Genomic DNA, 10,381 nt, shown 5'->3' with positions numbered 1-10,381 from the left:
TTTTCCTTTTTTTGACAAGAAAGACCAATTTGATTTTAGTAATAAGGGGATAGGGGGGTTTTAATATACCAATGCACTTTGGTTCAATATAATTGTGCACTTTTGATGGAGACAATAGTAAATTATTTGAACGTGTTGTTATAAACAAAAAGATCACAGGTGGTCGAAATGTCTGACGTGGCCCATAATAATAACCCAAATGAAGGTTTTGATACGGGGCAACATGTCATGTGTGCTCTAAGAGAAACATTTTTTTTTGGGATCTGTTGGAGGAGGCCCAGGGGAAAACCCAACCCTTCGGGTGTTGGGGGGGGTAAGTTTCCTAAAACAGGATCGGAAAAGGTTTTTTCCCCCTTTAAGGATGTCGCTGCCCCAAAACCCCAAATAATTTTGGGTCAGCTCTTTTCTAGTAAATATTATTCTCACTAAATTTGAGTGTGAAAAGGTTATATTGCCCAAGAATGGAAAATTCATAGGTGAAGGCCACCTAGTGAATTTTTTAGGAATTTTGGTCTTCATAAAAAAGGAATATGCAAAAGAAAAACACATCCTCTTATTTGTTTAGAGTCGATTTATGCCATAATAGTTTGGGGACATGTAAATCTAAATGCTATAAAAAGATTAGTAAATCTTAATTTACTAAAAGTTGATAAGTTTAACCCCAAAGAAAATTGAAGTGTGTTTGAAGCCAAAATGGCTAACTCTTTCCCATTGGTATAGCGGAGCACAAAACCTCTTGAGTTGATCCATACAAGATGTGATTTGAAATTTTGCAAACAAGAGGTGGTAAAAAGTATTTCATCACATTTATAGATGATTGCAAAGATATTTTACCTTTATTTATTGAAGTAAAGTACAATTAAGGTTTTAAAAATTAAAAAAGGTAAAATCAACTTAATTGTCAAATTAAATGTTTAAGTGATGAGGTGGTGAATATGTGGCCCGTTTGTAGAATTATGTATGAAGTGGTATAATTCACCAAATACGGCTCCTATTCTCCAAGGGTTTTTTGAACGCAAAATCCACTTAAAGAGATGATAACCTTGATTAGTTGGGTTTCAAAACATGTGGGGGAGGGCTGTTAATGGCAAATTATACCCTAATAATTTTTCCAAAAAAAAGGGGATTAAACCCATGAGTTAGGGAAAAGGGAAAAACCTTCGCCCTACCTAAAAGGGGGGGGGTGTTTAGAAAAGGGTGAATGCCGCCCCCAAACAAGTTCTATTCCCCAAAAACGCGATTCTTTTTTTGGCCATCACTTAATAGTAGTGATATCTTTCCTGTCCATAAGTGGGAGCCGGCGGGGAAGGATCAAATAAGTAAAGGAAGCTATTTTTTTGAGAATGTTTACCCTTGCAAGGCGGGGGGATTTTTGTGAAAGGATAGATGAATCCACAGTTCTAATCCCCCAAAAAAAGGACAGAAAGCCCCGAGGATGTGAACAAGCTGGTGAAAGATTTAAAAATTGCTGATTTTTGGGACTTTAACCTTTATTTTGGGATGATAACCAAAGTCGGGCAAATTTTTCCCCCCGGTCGCCATTCGCAAAAAGCAATCAATAGGGGCGAATCAATTATGAGAAATAACACTGGTTTTAGAGTTTTAAAGGTTGTAAGCCCTTAGGTAAGTGGACCCCGAGAAGGAAATATAAACGATGGTCTATTAAAAAAGTAAAGGCTCGCCAGGGAAAGGTTTAAACCCCAAAAAAAAGGGGATAAACTTTTGGCACGTATTCCCCCTTTCGAATCATTCCATTCGGGGCTTTTGCGATTGTTTTTTTCCCAAATCTTGAAATTCAAAATGGAGGGAAAACTGTTTTTTAATGGTAAATTTGGAGGAAAATTTATAGGAAAACCCGAAGGGTTTGTGTCTCCCGAAAGGAAGGTATGAAAACTAGTGGGTCTCTATGGTTTAAAAAAACCCTTTAATGGCACTTGGTTTTACAATGTGATGTTGTCAAGGGGTTTTTCAAGAGGTGATAAGTGGTTTTTCATTAAGAACACGGAAAAACGGTTTTTTTTTGGCTTTAGAGATATATGTTGATTATGGGGGGAAAAAAGTGTCTTATCAACGAAACCAAAAAAATGTTGAGTAATTTCAATAAAGATATGGGGCTAATGAGTCTTAGAACGATTATAAAAAAATCATGAGGTTGATTGCCACTCATTTCAGAAAAGTGCTTAAAAAATTTCACTCCCTTTGCGGAGCCCGGGGGACCCCCTTGGAACCCAAAGTGCATTTGAGTAAGCACACGGGGGAGCCGAGCTCGAAGAATATCAAGGGTCATGGGGATTTGATTTTTTTCCCCGCCCCCCCCGATCTTGCTTTGAATAAGGGGATTAACAACCGGGAACATTGGGAAAACTGTAGGGGTTTTTAATATTAATTACTTTAACTTTGAGCGGAAAAACCAATATCCCAATCTTGAAGGAAAGTGATGCAAATTGGATCTGTTCAAAAAAACTCATTTTCGACATGGGTATGTGTTCCTTTGGGGGTGGAATTGTTTGTGGAAGTCAATGGCGCGTGTATAGCTCGATCCACCATGGAATTTGTTTCGCAACAAAACGGGGAAGAAGGCGAGTGGCTTAGAAACTTCCCGAAGATATTCCATGTTGGAAGAAACCGGTTTTCCGGGAAATGATATACTTGATAGCGCGGGTATAGGAGGCGCATGGCTTATCAATGGGAATCTCGATTTCCGACACAATACAAAGGCTTGATCACTTGGGGTTATCGCGGTTTACTATGTGGGTGGATAACAGCGGGCCGTTAATGAAGTTTAAATGATCAAAGCTAAATTCTAAAAGGGAAAGGGGGAAAAACCCACTTAAAAGATGATTATGTGGTAACCCAACCTACGATTGGAGATCTCAGGGCGGTTCAATGGGAAAACGAAGCATGACCTAGCCGTAACACTGGAAGATTTTTTTTTCTTCGCCCATTCTTTAGAAAAGCATTGAGGGTTTTAACTCGTGGGAAGAGGTAAATTTTTAAATTTTAATGATTCTTAAACCTCGAGGGGGTGGGATTGCGGGGTACCGGAAAAAAAATCACCTTTTAAGTGAAGAAGGTGGACCGTTTAATAGTGAATCATTTTGAATCCAAAGGGGGTTCCATCCGAAAAGGGCCAAAAGTGAGCGTGAGTTTGTAAAAAGGGCAAAATTATTGTCTCGGATACACCAAGAATGGTTCAAGGCATCATTCCACCGGGCCCAAAACCCGATAGGTTGATTATGGAAAGTTCAAAGCCCCCTCTATTCCAAATGCAATTTTTCTCGAGTGAGCGAAGAGTCTCATGCCGCTACACGCTTGTGTTGGTTTGGGGGGTGCTCCCCATTGGGGATTGTTGAAAAAAGGTGATTAAAAAAAGGGGTTTGGCCTTTCAGTGGCTAAGTCCTTTGGGCCCTTTTATGTTCTTGTAACCTCCATTTGGATGATGTCCCTTTAAAACCTTTTAGGTGGCCCCCCATCTATAAATAGGGGGAGTTTGGAAAGGGAACATAGACCCCAAAAAAACATTCTTCTTTTTAAATTTTTAATCAAGGGGATCTTAAAAAATTAATACTCGATTCTTAACTCCCAAGTTGTTCTAGGGGGGTTAGGTCTTCATGAGGGGAAAACCCTTTTATCTTTGGGGAAAAATACCTTCCGTGAGCACTAGCCGGGGTAATTTTTCTTACGGGAAAGGGGTTCCTCGACTTGACTTATAGTTTGGTTTTTTTTATTAATTCCGTTGTAATTTTTATTTCACTTTTATTGTTGTTATCTTCCTTCGATTGTAATAATTAGAGTACCTTTGTACACGGCTTGAGAATTTTATCCCATTATTTTAGACACTTAGTTTGTTTTAGGTCATTTTTAAAATTTGGATTTGAAAAAATTGTTTTACACTCGATAAAATATTAGAGTGTCACTTTTTTCCGAGATATCGGAGTGTCACGAATGCGCCATTATCAATTGACGTTTCGGTTGAATGAGATCTAGCAAGTATGGGCCATTCAATATACTCACATACGAATAAATCATTTATCATAAAATTTAATAATTTTTATTTTTTATAAAATGTCCCTCCTAAATTATTAAATTTTTCCCACGTAATATTTTTGTTTGTCTCGGTATAAAGTCTGGATTCGTCCTTAGCGACCACATGATGAAGGCCAATCCAGTCGTGCCATGTGGCACTTATGGTTGCTGAATTTTGATTTGTTTCCTTGTACTTTGTGACCACCTAGCTAATCGAAGACCGATCCTAGCTTGGATGGACGGATCTAGCATGTAGGGCCATTCAATATACTCACATATGAATAAACCATTTATTGTAAAGTTTGGTAATTTTTATTTTTATAAAATGTCCCTGCTAAACTCTTAAATATTTCCCATGTAATATTTTTGTTTGTCTCGGAATAAATTTACGCTTCGTTCTGGCGACCACATGATGAAGGCCAATCCATCGTGCCATGTGGCACTTATGGTTGCTGAATTTTAATTTGTTTCCTTTTTATACTCCCTCCGTTCCCCAAAATTCGTCACAATTTGACCCCGACATGAGTTTTAACAAATGTAATAGAAAGTGAGTTGAAAAAGCTAGTGGCGCGTGAGTTCTACTTTTATATATTAGTTTTAAAATAAAATGTGAGTGAGAATGAGTTAGTGGAATGTGAGTCTATTACAAAATTGGTAAAAGTGAAAGGTGACAAATTTTTATGGACGGACGAAAAAGGAAATAGGTGATCACAAATTTTCGGGACGAGGTAGTAAAATTTAATAATTTATTTTTTTTATTAAATGTCCCTCCTAAACTCTTAAATTTTTCCCATATATTTGTTTGTCTCGGTATAAATTCCTGGCTTCGTCCTTATCCGACCACATGATGAAGGCCAATCCAATCATGCCATGTGGCACTTATGGTTGTTGAATTTTGATTTGTTTCCTTGTACTTTGTGATTTTTAATGCTTCCAATTTAATTATTATTTTTTATTTTTTATCAAAGAGTTATGGCAAAAAATGAATTCCGAGAATACAAAAGAAAAACATTTACCCTCGTAAAAAATGAGTTTAAGGCTAACTCCAACATGTCTCATTGAAGAAATTTAGCACACTTCTCCTCTTTTGTAATTTTAATTAAGTGATGGTTTTTCTTATTTATGCAATTTCTTATTTTAATTTACGATTATTAATTTTAGATTGGGCCAAGGTAAATTAAACATCAATTATGGAACATTGAATCATCTATATAATACAAGCCAAACTCTCTTTCTGAAAATATCAAGATATTTTCGGTGGACTTTCTAATCAAATTATTAATTTCAATTGACTTTCTAATTATCGAAGGGATCTATAAAAAAACCTTTGCCATTTGCTTCTTCTCATACATTAGTCTCTCCAAACTAAAAATGGTTTCCCTCTCACATTTCTTGGCTGTGCTAATCTCCGCATCCGTCTTTTTCTTTTTCCTCCACAAATGGCGCCGCAGTCACTCTCCGAGAGCCCCGGGGAACGCCTGCCACCGTCTCCACCAAAGCTCCCGCTAATCGGAAACCTCCACCAGCTGGGCTCAAGCCACCCACAGATCCCTCCAATCACTCTCCCGCCGCCACGGCCCCCTCATGCTGGTCCACTTCGGCAAAGTCCCCGTCCTTATTCGTCTCCTCGGCCGATGCTGTGCGAGAGATCATGAAAACCCATGACCTGATCTTCGCAAGCAGGCCCGACCTAAAGCGTCTCGAGCCGGCTGAACTACAACAACCGGAATGTGATCTTCGCACCGTATGGAGAGTTCTGGCGGCAGGGCCGCAGCATATGCGTGCTTCATCTGCTGAGCAACAAAAGGGTTCTATCTTATCGCGGCGTGAGGGAGGAAGAGACTTCCCTCATGGTCGACAAGATCAGAAAATTGAGTGCTTCTTCGAAGCCCATGAACTTGAGCGACGTCATGTACGCTATGACCAACGATGTGGTTTGTAGGGTGGCTCTGGGAAACAAGTATGGTTCAGAGAGTGATTTTAAGGAGATGTTTACTGAGTTTGGGTTGCTGCTGGGGAGTATACCTCTGTGGGAGTACATTCCATGCCTGAGATGGATGAGAAGGTTTGATGGTTTGGATAAGAGAGTAGAAAGAGCTGGTTAAGGAGATGGATAAGTTTCTGGCATCTGTTCTTCAAGAACATAGGGTTAGGGAGAGGAGAGAGGGAAATGGTGGTGAGCTGGATTTTATGGACATATTGCTTGATTTTCGGAGAGAGAATGCAAGTCGCACCCCTATTGAAGATGACACTATCAAAGCTATCGTTTTGGTATGGATACTTTTCTTTTACCACATGTATGTTTTTGTTTTAATTCTTATAGCAATACTCGTGTGTTTTCTTATAGAAATGTTTTGGTATGTTCTTATTATGGCTGCCCCTGTTTGGTTGAATATTTTTATTGCAGGATATGTTAGGTGCTGGAACTAATACTACATTTATCAGTTCTTGAGTGGGCGATGACGGAGCTGATACGAAATCCAGAAACCATGAAAACTTTGCAAAATGAAGTGAGAGAAGTAGCGGGTAGTAAGGATGTAATTGATGAGCAAGACTTGGAGAAAATGCCTTACCTGAAAGCAGTGCTGAAGGAGAGTCTAAGATTGCATCCGCCGAACCCATGGTTGTTCCGTCGTGAATCAACTCAAGACACAATAGTATTGGGCTATGACGTCGCATCTGGTACGCGTGTGATGATTAATGTTTGGGCGATTTCTAGGGATCCTTCAATGTGGGAATATCCTGAGGAATTTCGCCCAGAGAGATTCCTTGGAATGGACATAGACTTTAGAGGTCTGCATTTTGAGTTCATCCCGTTTGGGGCGGGCAGGAGGGGTTGCCCTGGTATTACATTCGGGGAGGTGGTGGATGAGCTTGCCATAGCCAAGTTGGTACACAAGTTTGATTTTAGATTGCCTAATGGACCGAAAATGAAGGAGTTAGATTTAAGTGAATCTAGTGGACTCACGCCCCAAAAAAAGTGTCCTTTGATCGTTGTAGCTACTACATCACAAGTTCCTTTTTAGATAACGTTATGTCGATGTTTTAAAATCGGATTGGATCAATCGGTTCAACCTTGAACTTACGTGTTTCCATGTTCGATTTAGACATGAAGACCGCCTATAAATAATTTGACCAGCTTGTATAATAAAAACTGGTACTGCAATTATATTGCATATACAGTTATACCATAATATCAATGCATTTTTATGTATATAATGCAATGCAGTAATATTACATATGTAAACATTGGTTCCATATACTTAGATTTAATTAATAAGGGTAAATTAAATGACACAAGAACTCAAGAGTTTAAATAATATGAGTAAATCAAAAGCTAAACATCCTAAACTTTGAGTTTGTCACTAACAAACCGAACAGCCAAGTACATGATTATGTAGTACCAATGTCTAAAAAATCAGAGGAGTTCAACCACGGATCAACATTTGTAAACCAACTACGGATTTATGAAGTTTTGAAGTCAAATGTTGTTTTGTGTTCAATACTCCCTTTGTTCCATAGTAGTGGAGGAATTCTTTTTCGGCAAAAAGATTAAGAAAAATGTGTGTAATGTGTTAAATAAAAAGATAATAAAGTTGGAGAGAGGAAAAAGTAAAGAAAATAAAGTAAGAGAGGGGGAAAAGTAAGAGAAGAAATATGTTGACTTTTATTAAAAAGAGAAATGACTTCACTCCTATGGAACATACTAAAATGACAAAATGACACCACTACTATGGAACGAAGGGAGTATTATGTAACCGTGCGTATAACTCGTGCAATTGTCAATATATTTATCTAAAGGCTCGGATACTATATGACTTATAGCTCTTTTATATAAATAGTTCATGAATACGTAGAATATATATTTGGGCTCTCAATTATTTAAGGGACCTGAAATGACGGCTTCAATCACCTCATGAATAAGTTGGCCTTAGTTAAGAAGTGAGTTGCCGAACTAGAAAATTACTATCTTGGAAGAAAATATACTCTATATAGAAAAATTGTGAGAATCTAAAAGGGACCTTTAGTGAATAGACTAATTATTTTCTTAGTCATTTATTTATTTAAAGTAAATTTACAAATTTAAATGGTTGTGAATGTTGGAAAAGAAAATCAGGCTCAATTGTACGAACGAATCGGGCTAGTGCACCTTATAGGTCATGCATTACATATTACTCCCTCCGTCCCGCTTAAGATGACACGTTTTCCTTTTTAGTTTGTCCCAACCAAGATGACACATTTCCTCTTTTGGAAATCTTCTCTCTCCAATTAATAAACTTAACCACTTTTTCCCACCCCTATTAAAATATTCATCTTTCTTTCTCTCTCTATTTTAATACTTCCACCCACCTTTTCTCTCTCCAATTAAACACATTAACCAATTGCTCCTAAAATCCCGTGCCGGCTAAGGAATGTGTCATCTTAGCCGGGACGGAAGGAGTAGTTTGAAATTATTAATTTCATAGCATGGAAAATGAAACATCAATTACCGAATTAGAAAAATATCAAGATATTTTCAGTAGACTTTCAAATCAAATTACTATTAATTTCATTTTGACTTTCTAATCGAATGCAATAGGCTGGGTAAATATACCGAAAAAATGGTATATCGATCGTATCGTATTGAAAAATATCGAAAAATATTGAACTTTCGGTACGATACAATACCGTATCGAATGTTTTCGGTATGACAACGATATGAATTTTCTTATACCGCGGTATACCGTTTTATATCAATATATGATATATATCGATATTATCGGTATACCGAAATATATCGAAAATCAATACGTATCGAATTATCGGTACATATCGTTTATATCGATTATACCAATGATAATGATAATAATAATAATAATAATAATAATAATAATAATAATAATAATAATAATACTCCCTCCGTCCCACAAAAGATGTCACAATTGTGGGATGGCACAGGATTTTAGGAGGTTTTATTTTGTGGGTTAAATGGGGAGAGAAAATATAATTTTTATGGGAGAGAGAACTTTTTCCATAAATAGAAATGTGACATCTTTTGTGGGACAAACCAAAAAGGAAAGCGTGACATCTTTTATGGGACGGAGGGAGTAATAATAATAATAATAATAATAATAATAATAATAATAATAATAATAATAATATAATTTATTTTTTTAAGTATAATAATAATAATAATAATAATAATAATAATATAACTTATTTTTTTAAGTATAAAAGTTTAAATCATAAATATATCCATATAACTTAATCATATTAATTTTGGTTTTATTTTTCAGTTTTGAAATTAAATTTTTTGGTATACAGGTATTCGAAATGGTATAAAATTTCGGTATATCATACGAAATATTGATATACCGTTCAGAACGGTATATTGATATTTCGTATGATATACCGAAATTTTGAAACGGTAATGGTATAGTTTTTTTCCATACCGAAATTTCGGTATACCGAAATACGGTATACCGAAACTTTCGAAACAATAACGATATGAAATTCTTTCATATCGATATTTTCGGTATGATAACGAAACAAAATTTTTGATACGGTATATCGTATCGACCCAGCCCTTTGCCATTCCTTCTCCTTACACATTAGACTCTCCAAACCAAAAATGATTTCTATCTCACATTTCTTTGTTGCGCTACTCTCCACATTTCTCTTCCTCTTCTTCCTCCACAAATGGCGCCGCAATCATTCTCCAGAGCCCCGGAAACGTCTGCCTCCGTCTCCACCAAAGCTCCCGTTCCTCATATTATATTTGATTTTATGTTTTTACTATATCGTTCTCATATTTGTTGATTAATTAAGAATATGATATTAACTCAAAAATAAAATAAAACAGATCGTGGAGAAGGTGGAAGCCTTCCCCGGGGCTTCGGGTTGTTGCTGCGGCGCCATATCATGTGGAGGAGGAAGAGGAAGAAGAATGCAGAGAGTAGCATAGCCAACAAATGTGAGAGAGGAACCATTTTTGGTTTGGAGAAACAGATGTGTAAGGAGAAGTGGTTTCCCAGATGCCTTTAAATAATACTCCCTCCGTTCCATAGTAATGGAGGCGTTTCTTTAGGACACAGAGATTAAGAAAAATTGTGTTGGGTGAGTTAAATAAAGGGAGAATAAAGTGGAAAATGAAAAAAGTAGAAAGATGAAGAGAAAAAAAGTAAAAGAGAATAAAGTAGATGTAGAAAAATGTGTTGACTTTTACTAAAAAGAGAAATGACTCTATTACCATGGAACGTACCAAAATGGCAAAATGACTCTATTACTATGGAAAGGAGTGAGTAATATGATTAGAAAGTCAACCGGGAATAATAGTAATTTGACTCTATCACACATTAGTATCTCCAAACCAAAA

The 10,381-nt window shown here is 36.8% G+C and overlaps 1 pseudogene; it reads left to right on the top strand.

The window, feature by feature from the left end:
- The first annotated feature begins 5,313 nt into the window (after positions 1-5,313).
- On the top strand, positions 5,314-7,240 carry LOC125190658 (annotated as a pseudogene).
- The last annotated feature ends 3,141 nt before the right edge of the window (positions 7,241-10,381 follow it).

The sequence above is a fragment of the Salvia hispanica genome, chromosome 5, assembly GCF_023119035.1.
Source record: "Salvia hispanica cultivar TCC Black 2014 chromosome 5, UniMelb_Shisp_WGS_1.0, whole genome shotgun sequence".
NCBI classification, from domain to species: Eukaryota; Viridiplantae; Streptophyta; class Magnoliopsida; order Lamiales; family Lamiaceae; genus Salvia; species Salvia hispanica.
Note: the sequence above shows the minus strand (reverse complement) of the source record. Positions and strands in the feature narration are given on the sequence as shown.